Source organism: Zingiber officinale, chromosome 4B (genome assembly GCF_018446385.1).
Source record: "Zingiber officinale cultivar Zhangliang chromosome 4B, Zo_v1.1, whole genome shotgun sequence".
Lineage (NCBI taxonomy): Eukaryota > Viridiplantae > Streptophyta > Magnoliopsida > Zingiberales > Zingiberaceae > Zingiber > Zingiber officinale.
Genome location: NC_055993.1, coordinates 136,905,907 through 136,919,646, shown reverse-complemented (window position 1 = coordinate 136,919,646; position 13,740 = coordinate 136,905,907).

The window sequence follows — 13,740 nt, the reverse complement described above, 5'->3', positions numbered from 1 at the left end:
AAGAGCGACCTCGCTCTGATACCACTTGTTGAGACCGAAAAGTAGCTAGAGGGGGGGTGAATAGCTCGTCGCGTGCTAGGTGCTTGTCGTTGCTTGTTTCTTCAGAGATGTGTAGTGGAAAATACAGAAACAAAAGCATACAACGCTAACACGGTTGGTTTACTTGGTATCCACCTCACAAGATGTGACTAATCCAAGGATTCACACCTACTCACGCACCCTCCACTAATAAAACTCTCCTTTATGGTAACTACCAAAGGCGGAGAAGCCCTACAAGACTCTCAATACAAGAAGAAAGGGAAAGGTAATGAAATACAAGCACAAGCTTACAATGAGTACAAAAACCCTAACCCTAGCTTTCTTCTTCTTTGCTTTTGATCCGCCTCTTGACTTGGAAGACTCCAAGAACCTTCAAGAACTGGCGATCTGGAGCTTGGAGAGAGCTGTGGAGGAGCTGGTGAAGATCTGAGGTCTGTCGTGGAAGCACCGCCGAAGGAAATGAACACCTGCGGCTTAAATCGATTCCAACGGTCGGATCCCGATCGATTGGATTACTCCCAATCGATCGGGGAGGCTTTGGATCGATCCACGGATCGATCCAGAGCGCCTCTGTGATCTAGAAATTTGCCTGGATCGATCGGCTGATCGATCCAGGGCTTATCGCGACATACAACACCTTCCCAATCGATCCACTGATCGATTGGGACCTTTGGATCGATCAGCCGATCGATCCAGAGACATTCTGTGCGCTCGCGACTCCCTCCCAATCGATCCACTGATCGATTGGGATGAAGGCTTCTCGCAGGGACACCCCAATCGATCGACCGATCGATTGGGCTCCAGCCAATCGATCGACCGATCGATTGGGCTCCAGCCAATCGATCGACCGATCAATTCGGCTTCTGGTTTTTGTCCAAAACCAAGTCCCAAGCCCCCAAACCAACATCCGGTCAATCCTTGACCTGTTGGTACATCATGACTAGCATCCGGTCACCCTTGACCTGCTAGGACTCCCTCACCAAGTGTCCGGTCACTCCCTTTGACCCACTTGGACTTTTCTTCATCTTGCCAAGTATCAGGTCACTCCCTTGACCTACTTGGACTTTCACCAGATGTCTAGTCAACCTTGACCCATCTGGATTTCCCCGTGCCTGGCTTCACTCACCAGGACTTCCAATCTGCCTAGCTTCACTCACTAGGACTTCTTTTCTGCCTGGCTTCACTCACCAGGACTTTCACTTAGCTTCACTCACTAGGATTTTCCTCACTGCCTAGCTTCACTCACTAGATCTTTCACCTAGCTTCACTCACCAGGATTTTCCTTCTGCCTAACATCCCAGTTAGGACTTCCCAGTCAAGTATCCGGTCATCCTTGACCTACTTGACTCTTCTTCAATCAACCTTGTATTGTCAAACATCGAAACCCAAACCAAGACTTAAGCTTGGTCAACCAGGTCGACCTTGACCTGAGAGATGTTGCACCAACAGTACGCAGTAGTTTGAGGGACAAAAAATCGGGGAGGAAGGCTACTCGAGGAGAAGGCCTGAGTTGGGTTCAGATGATCTCAATTCCGGACGGTCAGACCATCACCCAAGCGAGCGGAGCAAAAATGGTTAATAAGGGAAGTTAATCATTTTCGGATGAACAGTATGAAGACACCTTCAAAATCTTGGAAGGCACCTTCCGTGAGCAGTAGGAAGGCGTCTTCCATGAATAGTACAAAGGCTCATTCAAAGGCTTGGAAGGCATCTTCCATGAATAATATGAAGGTGCCTTCAAAAGCTTGAAGGCACCTTCAGTGAACAGTAACAGCCTAAAGTAATCATTTGTTGTCGTTGAGTTGTGGATAAAACTTTATCCACTTCAAGACACCTTGAACCCTTTTGAAGGCGTCTTCCACCCACGGATAGGATTTTCCAGAAGCTATAAAAAGGCCACTAGAGGTAGGAAATATTCAACAACTGTAACTACAACTCTTGTACTCTTTTTTAGTCTATTTTTTGAGCTGTCAATGTCTGTAAGAGGCTTCTCCGCCAGCAATGAAAGAGATCTACTAGTACTTTTCACTGCCTTGGATTAACAACCATTTAAGTTGCAACTAAGTTAATTTCTGACCTTCTTATATTTTTCTTTTAAAGTTATTTAGTTTAGTTTTATTACTGTTATTATAATTGTGCTACTAATCAAAGGATCAAGAAAGGGGTTAATTTTTTTTAGGCAATTCACCCCTCTCTGGTCGGACCCGTTGCGCCGACAGTGTATACCTACTCGACTTGGTCTTCCTGACCTCTCCAGCCCTTTTGGGCTTAGTCGTCCCCAAGCTTACGTGGTCCGTTAAAAATATTAGAGGCAACTTAACCGCTTTATTCATGGGTTTGTCTCTACCGGAGGATGTTGAGACCATTAGCGCATATCTTATAAACACATGATAAATGGATATGCATATCTTGGAGAAATAGATGCATTTGCCACTCTTTAAAAGTAGGGGTGTAATCGAGCCAAGCCGAACCGAACTCTTGGATGTTTGAGTTTGGCTCGTTTATAATCAAGCCGAGCTCGAACTTTATTTAACGAATATATTCATGGCCCACGAACTTATTCGAACTTTTATCGAGCCTAAACTAGCTTAATAAATATAAATTATAAATTTAAATATTCATTAAAAACTAAATTATATATTTTAAAAAATTATAATATTCTTGTTAAAATTTATAATTTTATTTTAATAAATAAATTTAATATATTTGTCTTTGTTTTTCATAAGTAGAGTGTAAAATCTATAAATTCAATATCAAAATTATTATTATTTTTATTTAAAAGTTGATTTATGAGCTTAACAAACATGTTCACGAGCTAACGAGACGAATATTGTAAACCTTGAGCTTGGTTTGTTTATCTTAACGAGCCTCTTTAAACGAGCTCAAATGAGCTTTTATCGAATCGAGCTTCGAATAGCTCACGAGCGGCTTGGCTCATTTGCACTCCTATTTAAAAGGTTGTTCGCTCCTATGGGAGTAAATATACTCACACAACTATCTAAACTCTTTGACTACTTCACAACTTTCATCTTTCTCTAGCCCCTGTGCTGACTTCAGCGTCAGAGTGATCACACTGATTCTAGCCTCAACTCTCATTCTAACTTTTGGTTGAGTATTGTAAATATCCTAGGCATTTGTCTTCATCACCGAAGCATCCAAGATCTCCCCCTCAGTAGTTGCCTCCCATTGACTTGCCAGACCATGATCTCAAACAGAAATAAATTAGTGTTGTCCATGGGAATTCACTTTAACTGAGATGTTAAGATGGTGGAACCCAGGAGAACTGTCGAGGGTGTTGGTGCAGTTTGCACTAACGGTCTAACTCAAGTTTTGATGAATGATAAGTGAGTTAAGTTAGGTATTTTTTATGACCTAATTACTTTACCAAGTGTGCATGAGTTAATGGGTCTGGAGAATCTGACACTAGACTAAAATCCATCTAGGTTTGTTGGACCCGATAGTTGGTGTGAAACCCAGATAGATCAAAGGGCCGACCTGATATCTAGCGAGAAGTCCGGTTGGATCTGCGGAACCTGACAACTGGCAGAAGTCCAGTTGGATCTGTGGAACTAACAAATGGCATAAAGATTTGGTGGGTCAAGAGGCTAGCCAATCGACTGCAAGTTGGTAAGTGAAGGTAAATCACTGGATGAGAGTAACTCGGTGAGGATGCATCTTGATTAGGGGCAATAGGCGTCAGGCCAATTTAGGTCAATTTTGGATCCCTAAACTGAGACCTAACTAGATCCTAGTCTCGGAAGAGACAGAGTCTAATTACTACTCATTATTATTGTGCTAACACTTGTCTTGCAAATTATTGGACTAACACTTTTTGTAGAACAAAAGGAGCACAAAAGACCTCGGATGAACAGTGCTTGAGGTGCCTTCAAGTAGTGGAAGGCCACTTCGCACTGTTTACGGAAGGCGCCTTCAAGGCTATGGAAGGCGTCTTCCGTTGGATAAAATTCAGAATTCATTGCAGATAAGGTCCGGGTTGTTCGGGATTAGATTTACCACATTGAAGGTGCCTTCAAGGCTTTGGAAGGCGTCTTCTATGCCCAATAAAAGGAGTGCTGCCCAAGCCATCAAATCAATCACTCATATGAGATTTTGGGCTTCTGATTAGGCTTTCGACTGCTCTAACTTCCTGTTGTTGCTTCAAAGAAGTCTGTTTTCCATCGAGCTATGCTTCCGAGTCAATCGATCACTCTGGCATATCAACGACAATGCACGAACGCGTCCAAATTATTGGTTACTTTAATTGTGTTGAAAATTTCTCATACTACTATTTTTAAAGGGAAGTGTAGGTTATTACATTGTCCCTATCTTGTATTCGATTACCTCTTCCTACAGTTCTAGAAGAGGCATTTAGTGGATTATCCATCGATAGGTCCACGGGACCTGAGTCTTGAAGTAGGAGTCGTCGAAGACTCCGAATCAAGTAAAACCTACTGAGTTTTCCTTGTGTATTACTTTTTTTTTGAAATCTTTCCGCTGCGTATAACTCTGTTTAACTTATGAATTTCGACGAACGTGATTCACACCCCCCTCTCACAATCCAATAGAGGGTCCTAGTTTCGTAAGAGACGTAGTTCGGGGTGAAACTATCTTTCGTTTTGAAATCACTGGGGTCATACATCGAGTCTATGCATGATCCCAGGAAATCAAAAACACTCAGCTCATACACCGAATATATGTGTGGTTCCATGAAATTAAAAACACTCGGGTTATACAATGAGTATATGTGTGTTCCCATGAAATTAAAGACATTCACGTCTATGTGTTCCCACGAAATCGAAAACACTTGGATTATACATCGAGTTTATGCGTTCTCCCGTGAAATCGAAAGCACTTGAGTTGTACACCCAGTTTATTTGTGCTCCCATGAAATTGAAGACGCTTGGGTTGTACACTTGGTCTATGTATGCTCTGACGAAATCGAAGACACTCGGATTATACATCGAGTCTATGCGTGCTCCCACTGAATTGAAGACACTTGGATCATACACCATGTCCAATCGTGTTTCCGTGAGCTCACCTTCACCCGAGACCTTCAACTTGGGTCTTTCACTCAAAACTCCCAACACTACATCAAAAACCTCATAGGTATATATTTTCATTTAATTTTTAACATTAATTAGATATATTGTTGGAAAACTATGAAAACAAAGGACAAAAGATACCAGCTACATGACATCCTCAAACTTCTTGATGGGATATCATTATAGACTTTCCTCAAATTCCTTAAAGGTTTAAGGTGGGTTAGCGGCCAGATGCTCGGCTTCTTAGAGTTGTTTGATAGCCCCCTCAGCACTATACTTGAGCATGTTAACGATGTGGATGCCAATTAGTTCTAGAATTCTTCAAATCGCAAAACTCCTTATTGATCCAGTGCTCTGCTTCTTCAACATTGCAGCTCTCTAACTTTGCTTTCTAGGCCTCAAGATCAGTCCTCAGACTCTCTAGCACGACCTCCTTAGCCACCAATTCAGTCGTTTTGCCCTCCAACTCGGCCTTGAGATATTCTACCTCTACTCCCCAAGTCTCCCACTCGACCTTCTTTGCCTCCAACTCGGCGAGCGCCTTCTTTTGGCATTTCCTCTCAAATGACACAAACGACTCTGCCTTCTTCACACGAGCTTAGAGCTCGAACGCTTGTCCCTCAAGGGAGGTTGCTTTAGACTGTTTAAACGTAGCTTCCATCCTCAATGCATCAAGCTCTTGTAGCATTTGGCGCCGCATCTACTTTGTGTGGGTCTAGAACTCGGCAGTCAAATTCTCTATTTTGGCCCTCGCCTCCTCCAACTTTCAACTAGGAGGGATCTGCTGAGCCTCCAACTCATCCAATCGAGCTTGCATGGCTCGGTGTGATCGAAGAAAGTTGGGGAATCGGACAGTTGCAACTTCACTACTTCATTAACATCAATCCAGATCCTCATCATACGGTTGGTTAATCTTACGGTGATAGAGGACTGAGGTTTTTGAGGGAGGTCCTATCCCTAGGGAACACTCAGGTAGTCACTTCGAGGGGGAACGTCATGCGAAAAGGTCGAGGAAACAAGAGTTTCAGGCTGACAAGACAAACTCAAGTTGACAGGTTAAGGAGTAAAACTCACTTCTACCTGTTGTGACCCCACCTCACCTAGAGAGGTACTCAACATAGCTAGTGGAGATTCTATTCCGGGGAATGTCGAGATGTCGGGGTCATATCCGACAAACTCAAGTTAGTCGATGGCTCTTAATGTCAGCGTCTTTTTCTGTTTATCCTTAGTGGTTCTCCCAATTCCTTAGAGGAAATAGGCATGATCCTCATTGAAGGGCGAGGTTGTGGCAACTCTTCTATGTTAGTAGTAACATCACCTGAGGAGCTAGTGGGAGGAGCATCATGCTCCTCTAGCTCAAACTCACCTTATCTTTAAGACTTTGTTCATGGAGACTTTAAACATTGTCTGAGTTGCACAATAAGAAGAACTTTCAGTTACTTATCACATAAGTAGAATGAACTAAACTCTTACCAAAGGAGCATATGAACTCAGTGTCAATTGGGCTCAACCCAAATCAAAAAAGAAGCCCCTCCACAAGTAATAAGTTGGCATTAAACTTGACATCAGCTAACTTGCCTGTGGCCACCAAGTAAGTGAGTTCCACCTTGAATTAACTAAGACTTGGTGACTTGGGCAGTTCCATTTGCCAATCGGTTGGCGAAGTAACAAGGGTCAAAGGATGGATAAAAAAAATAGAGATTTTCACCCCTTACAGTAAGTTAGGAGTTTCTTTAGGAAATTGCATTATAGGCCTAATAGTGAAGTAAAATACCCCAACTTCTATTTTCTTTGGATAAAAGAAATAATGGAAGATTCGGAGGGCCAGGGGCACTCAATATAGGCAAAAGAGAATAACTTGTTGGAAGCAAGCTTGAGTGTCCGGTGTGACCATGAGTTTTGATATTTGATCAAAAGATTTAAGTTAAGTTTACCCTTGTATTTGAGTTATGCAGGTTTACAGAATACACATATAACTTAGCTTGATAGCTTTGGGTCCGGTGAAGAGTGAAACATCTGAGGGACCGTGGACAAGGCAGCAAAAACAAGCTGAGGGAAGTGCACTTTGAGATATACGCAAAGGACGACATTGGGATAAGTTGCGGGTTTGAATGCATCTAAGAGACAAGAGCCAATGAAAAAAGCTTGAAGGTAAGAGGTTAAGGCTACAAAGAAGAGTCAAGTGAGTTATGAGAGCCCTAGTACAAAAGAAATGTACTCGGGAAGGAAAATCCTAAGTTTAAGATTTTACCAGTCAACTGGTGTATAAAACAGTCAACTGGGGCAGGACATAGAATGTTTCTATGCCCGATGGCTGAAAGGTACAGTCGACTAGTAAAGAGTCATTGGCAGAATGGCGGGTTCTACGAAGTACCGTTGGCCAGCATCAGTCGACTGGTAATGGAAAAATTAGCCCAAGCTCTATATAATGGAACTTGGGGTGGTTGGCCTTGGTTGACGAAAATAGTGGTGATTAATCCTAATTAGTAATCACTAAGTTCTCCAACTACTCTTTGTGTTCCAAGTGTTCTTGGCTGATATTGTGGTGAGATTTCTCCACACACAAGGAGACTTAAGGTAGCCAGAGTTTGCATGGGGCTAATCCATCGACGGAAAGGGATCGCCCACCTTAAGGACAGTCGTAGAATAGGAGAAAGTTATCTCTGAATCATGTAAACAATCATGTCAAGTGTGGTTTGCTTTCTTGTCTTTAGATTAACTTCCTTTTATATTATTTGTATTTCCGCTACGCACTAACTCTTGTAGAAAGTTAACGAATTTGGGTGATCAACTGTTCAACCCCCTTCTAGTTGGCCCAAAGATCCCCAACAAACGGTATCAGAGCGAGGATACTCTCCATCGGACTAACCGCCGAGGAAGCTAAGGATGGTCGACTTTATTGTCCTACCAAAGTATGAAGGGGGAAGTCTATGAGATATCACATTTTGGATGGTGAAAATGAAGGCTTTCTTCGAGATGGATTGGGACACCATGATGGTTATCGAGGATCCGTTTAAAGTTCTAAAAGGCAAGAAAGGAAAGAGACTCCGACCATGTTATTGGACGGAAAAGCAAGCCTCACAATCAAAGGTAAATTGAAAGGTAATATTAATTTTAATTGATATTTTACCTAATGATGTTGTGATTCGTGTAGGTAAATACGAGAATACTCACGATTTGTGGAGCAAAGTGAAGAAGGTGTTAGACCGCGTTGACCGACTAGAAGGGGGGGTGAATAGCCTGCATAAAAAAAACTACTCTTCTCGAACTTTCAAAATAACACTTGCATAAATAAAGTAAATAAATAAAGCTGAAAGAAGAGGCAAAGGGATTTTTACTTGGTTATAATCGGGGAGGTTGTTAATCCAAGGAATGAGTCGCACTAGAATCTCCTTCAGGTGGAGAAGCCTCTTACAGTAATGACATACAAACAAATAGAAGCTAAACTACTAATACTAAGCACACAAGTGTTGAGTACATAATTCTAGAATTGATTAAAAAGCTTCTGAACCAAGGTTGCATTTATAACCTTGTTCGGGGCACTTGGAATGGTTCTAGGCGCCTGGGAGGGGATAAAATTTTATCACCTTCGCAACGGATCACGTTTGACCGCGATCCGATCAAAACTCAGTTCCGAGCACCCGGACCACTATAGTCAACAAAGTTGACTTTTGGTCCGGGCCCTCTGCTCCAATGCTGCTTGTCTCGGTTCGGGTCTTTCGTTCCGGCTCCACTCGCTTGGGTGATTTCAGCTAACCGAAATAAGGCTCACCCGAACCCAATTTCGGCCTTCTAGAACAAGCTTCCGCTCCGGCTTCTCGTCCCTCGGAAACATCGTGCGCCTCCTTCTCGTCCGCTCGCGTACTGTTCCGCAGCACTTCTTCCCTTGGACGCACCGAGCCCGTCGACTCTCTCCCATGCCGTCCTTCTCGCTAGATGCATCTTTTGCTCGACTCCCTGTGCTCCTAAGCTCATGCACACTTAGACACAAGATTAAAACACCACAGGACCTAACTTAACTTGATGATCACATCAAAACAACCCTGGGGTTCCAACAATTTCCCCGTTTTTATGTGAGCAACCTAAGTTAAGGTAGGGTAAATAGACAAAAAAAAATGAAATAACTAATATTGCAATAAAGTGTAAAAAGAAAGAAAAAATTAAAAAATTGTAGTCTACCTCCTCTAGACTTATACTTTTCCTTCTCCCCCTTTGATCACATAAAAAACGGGGTTCCAAAAAAACTCTAAGGGAATAATTTTGAAAAGTTTGAAAAAAAATTCTAAGTAAAACAAAATTCTAAGTTAGAGAATTTCGCAAGAAAATTATTTTTAAAAATAAGTAAAAAAAAATTGAGCAAAATTTCTAAGTTCAAAAAAATTTCTTCCCTTAGTCAAATTTTTTAAAGCATTTATCTAATTTTAATGCTTTATCAGAAAGTTAATTAAACATTTCATTTCAATATTTTGGCTTCTAGGCAGTGGCGAGGCACTAGGCCTTCTTGGTTATTGGAGCAACAATTACTTTCTTAGACAAAGCCTCATAAAAAAATTTAACGTTTAATTTTTTTCGCTGAAAGCGCTAAGTCTAATTTTAAATTTTAGGTTAGACACGACTTTGGAACCCAATATAGGTTCCAGCCAACTTGATTAACTAAGAATTTCTTAGGGACGTATTTCTTTGAAATATTTCTAATCTGCCCCTTATGATATCTAAAATATCAATTTAAATTATTAAATTATCTAAAATTTGTTTTATTTGAACATGCATGATTTTTCAAGTCATTCACTTGTCTTTTCAAGTTTTCATTTTATATTTTTAATTTGTCTAACTTTTCTAATGGACAAGACTTAGCTAAAATTACTTTTAAATTTTTAATTTCTTTTTCAAATTTATAGCAATTCTTAGTTAATAATTTAACAAATTTAATTAATTTGTCGGGAGGAAGAGATCGTACCTAACTTACCTTGTCGATCTCGTTATCCGAGTCACCCCTGAACTGTTGTTTTCTTCCGACGTAGTTCCTCCTTCATCGATGCTCTCGATGCTCATTTCGGGCAAGCTTGAATCGTAGTCCTTGTCTTGATGACTTGCCATTAGTGCAAGTCCGGAGAAAGCCTCGACTTCCGATTCGGACTATGTATCGTCCCACGTCGCCTTTAAGATCTTGTGATTTTAGACAGACTTCTTTCCTTTGTCTCTGTCCTTGTTCCTTAGCTTGGGGCAGTTGTCCTTAACGTGCCCTTCTTCATTGCAGTGGTAACATCGGATTGTTCTTTTCTTTCTATCCTGTGGATGGTTATTTTTTCTAGATTTACAAAGTTTCTTAAAACGTCTTATCATCATAACCATTTCTTCGTCATCGAGAGAAAACTCTGACTCAGGTTCATCTCTCGATGCTTTGAGGGCAATGTTGTGCTTGGGCTCCTTCGTACCTGCACATCTTGATTCATGCACTTCAAATGTGAAAAATAATTCCTCTAATGAAATAGTTTCTAAATCCTTAGAAATATAAAACGCATCTACTAGTGACACCCATTTTGAATTTCTAGGAAAAGAATTGAGTGTGTACCTTAGGGAATCTCGATTACTTACCTTTTCTCCGAGATTCGAGAGTCCGATGATGATTTCTTTAATTCTCGAGTGCAGATGCGCAACTGTTTCGTCTTCTTCAAGTCACAGGTTGGTGAGCTGGTTACGAAGTAAATCCCGTCTTGCGAGCTTGGCTTCGGACGTCCCTTCATGCAGCTCAAGGAAATTTTCCCATAGTTCATTTGTTGAGTCGTAGTTGCCGATCCGGTTGACTTCTTGTGGTGGAAGGACGCTCAGCAGATGGAATTCTGCTTTGTCGTTTGCAACGTAGTCGGTCTGCTCCTTTTTCGTCCACTGGTATTTTTCTTTACCTTCTGGTGCTGTAATTAAAATCGAACTCCATTATTAATAATAAATCGAAATCGATTTTAAAAAAATACCTGCATTCACTTTTTTCAGCTAGCGAATTCCCCTTCGAATTTTGGCGGGTAGATGCTTGATCCGGCCATTAATTCGATGCTTCGTTAGGCGGTTAGTCCTCCTGAAGTGTCTTGGCTCTGATACCACTTGTTAGACCGCGTTGGCCGACTAGAAGGGGGGTTAAATAGCCTGCACAAAAAGAAAACTACCCTTCTCGAACTTTCAAAATAACACTTGCATAAATAAAGTAAATAAATAAAACTAAAAGAAGAGACAAAGGGATTTTTACTTGGTTACAATCGGGGAGGTTGTTAATCCAAGGAATGAGTCGCACTAGAATCTCCTTCAGGCGGAGAAGCCTCTTACAACAATGACATACAAACAAATAGAAGGTAAACTACTAACAGTAAGCGCACAAGTGTTGAGTACACAATTCTTGAATTGATTAAAAAGCTTCTAGACCAAGGCTGTATTTATAACCTTGGTCGGGGCGCCTGGAAGGGTTCCAGGTGCCTAGGAGGGGATAAAATTTTATCCCCTTCGTAACGAATCGCATTTGACCGTGATCCGGTCAAAACTCAGTTCCGGGCGCCCGGACTGGTCCGGGCGCCTGGAATGGTCCCAAGCGCTTGGACCACTATAGTCAACAAAGTTGACTTTTGGTCCGGGCCCTCTGCTCCGATGCTGCTCGCCTCAGTCCGGGTCTTCCGTTCCGGCTCTACTCGCTTGGGTGATTTCAGCCAACCGAAATAAGGCTCACCCAAACCTAATTTCGGCCTTCTCGAGCAAGCTTCCGCTCCGGGTTCTCGTCCCTCAGAAACGTCGTTCGCCTCCTTCTCGTCCACCCGCGTACTCTTCTGCAGCACCTCGTCCCTCTGATGCACCGAGCCCGTCAACTCTCTCTCATATCGTCCTTCTCGCTAGATGCGTCTTTTGCTCGACTCCCTGTGCTCCTAAGCTCCTGCACACTTAGACACAAGGTTAAAACACCATCGGACTTAACTTAACTTGTTGATCACATCAAAACAACCCTAGGGTTCCAACAGAAGGTTATAAGTGAAGAATCTATGCCTACACACAAAGAGGAAAAGTCTAAGGAAAGGGACGTAGTGGCTCAAGTGGATATGAAGCAATCAGAAGTTGACTCATGTTCAACATCTGAAGAGTCCCCTCGGGACGGTCTAATAGCTAGCCCATGAGGTGTTGCCACCATGAGGTATGGGATTTAAATCTCAACAAAGCCGAGGTAAATGCCTTCCTTATGTGCTAGACATTATTCCAAAGGCTAGTAGCCACTTGTGATTTACCTCCTTCGTGTTAACTCTGGGACGGGTTGGCGGGGGTGCTAGGGGCGAGCGTACGTATTCACCTTTTGCCACCATGTTCAACATTTGAGGAGGAGAAGGATGAGTAAATGTCATCCACAAGTGTGGATAAGGAAACATCATCAAGGTTGAAAAAGAAGTCAAGACGGATGAAGAAGAGGTCTTGGAAGTAGTCAACCTAGCTAGCACCTCTACAGAAGTGAAATCAAAGGACTACATTATTTGCTTTGGGTGCAATGAGAATGGACACTACAAGAGTAAATGCCCAATGGGTAAGAAAGAGGTAACTCCTAAACTCAATTCAATTCTTTTATAATCTAATTTGAGTTGTAGGAAGAAGAAGAAAAAGAAACACATTAGATGCTTCATGTATAGTGAAAGAGGACACTACCACACAAAATATCCAAGGAAGGGAGAACTCAAGAAGTTTGAGCATTTGAAGAAATGGGAGAAGAACGAAAGCTTAAGTCAAGGGGGAGGTTCAAGGGTAAGAGAGGTATATCATAATTTGAATTGTAATTCAATTTTTTGTTTTCTCATGCATGCTAGGAGAAATTATTTTATTAATCATAATATGCCCATGCATAATTTTCGCTTTAAGTATCATGATAGAAGTAGGGTAAATTTCAGAATTAACCCTAAGGTACCTATACATGATAAACCTAAATATATTAGATTCTTATTACCTAAAGAGAAGAAGGTAATGGAGAACTTAGGTAAAAATTTCAAGAAGAGGAGACATATGCTTAGGAAGGTGGGTAGGTCTACGAATGTCCAACGTGGACAACAAGAATCTAAAATTAGGAATCTAGAAAAGAAAAATCAAACTTTGAAGGCAAAGCTTGATAATTTAGAGAAAATCCTAGAGACATTCAATATTGGATCTAAGGGGTTAGGTATGGTATTGGGTAGCCAAGACTCAACAATGATAGATCAGGTTTGAGATACTGGTCTAGTTGTTCCTCCAAAACTAAAAAGAGATCATATGCTAGGGTATCAAATGATAATGATAAAGGAGAGTCATCTAAAACCAATGAGAAGAAATATACAAGGGTTACATATAATTATGAAAAGGATTATGTGTCTAAGGTTAAGGACAAGAAGAAATTAACTAAAGATAAGGGGTCTAAAGTTAAGAAGGTCAAGTCTGTAGGCCAACTATCACCCGAGGTGCACCAAAGTGATCTAATCATAGTGGATGAGTCACCTAGGGAGGTGGCTAAGGTTAAGACCTCAAGGAGGAGCTCAAAGAGTCAATTTGGGACTCATGGCTAATAGATTTCAAGTGAATATTATTTCAGATTCTAGATGGGTTATGGAAGGTGTCAAAGGGTTTGGAATTAGGTTCATATTGCATAAAAATTAGTTTTAGATATATAGAT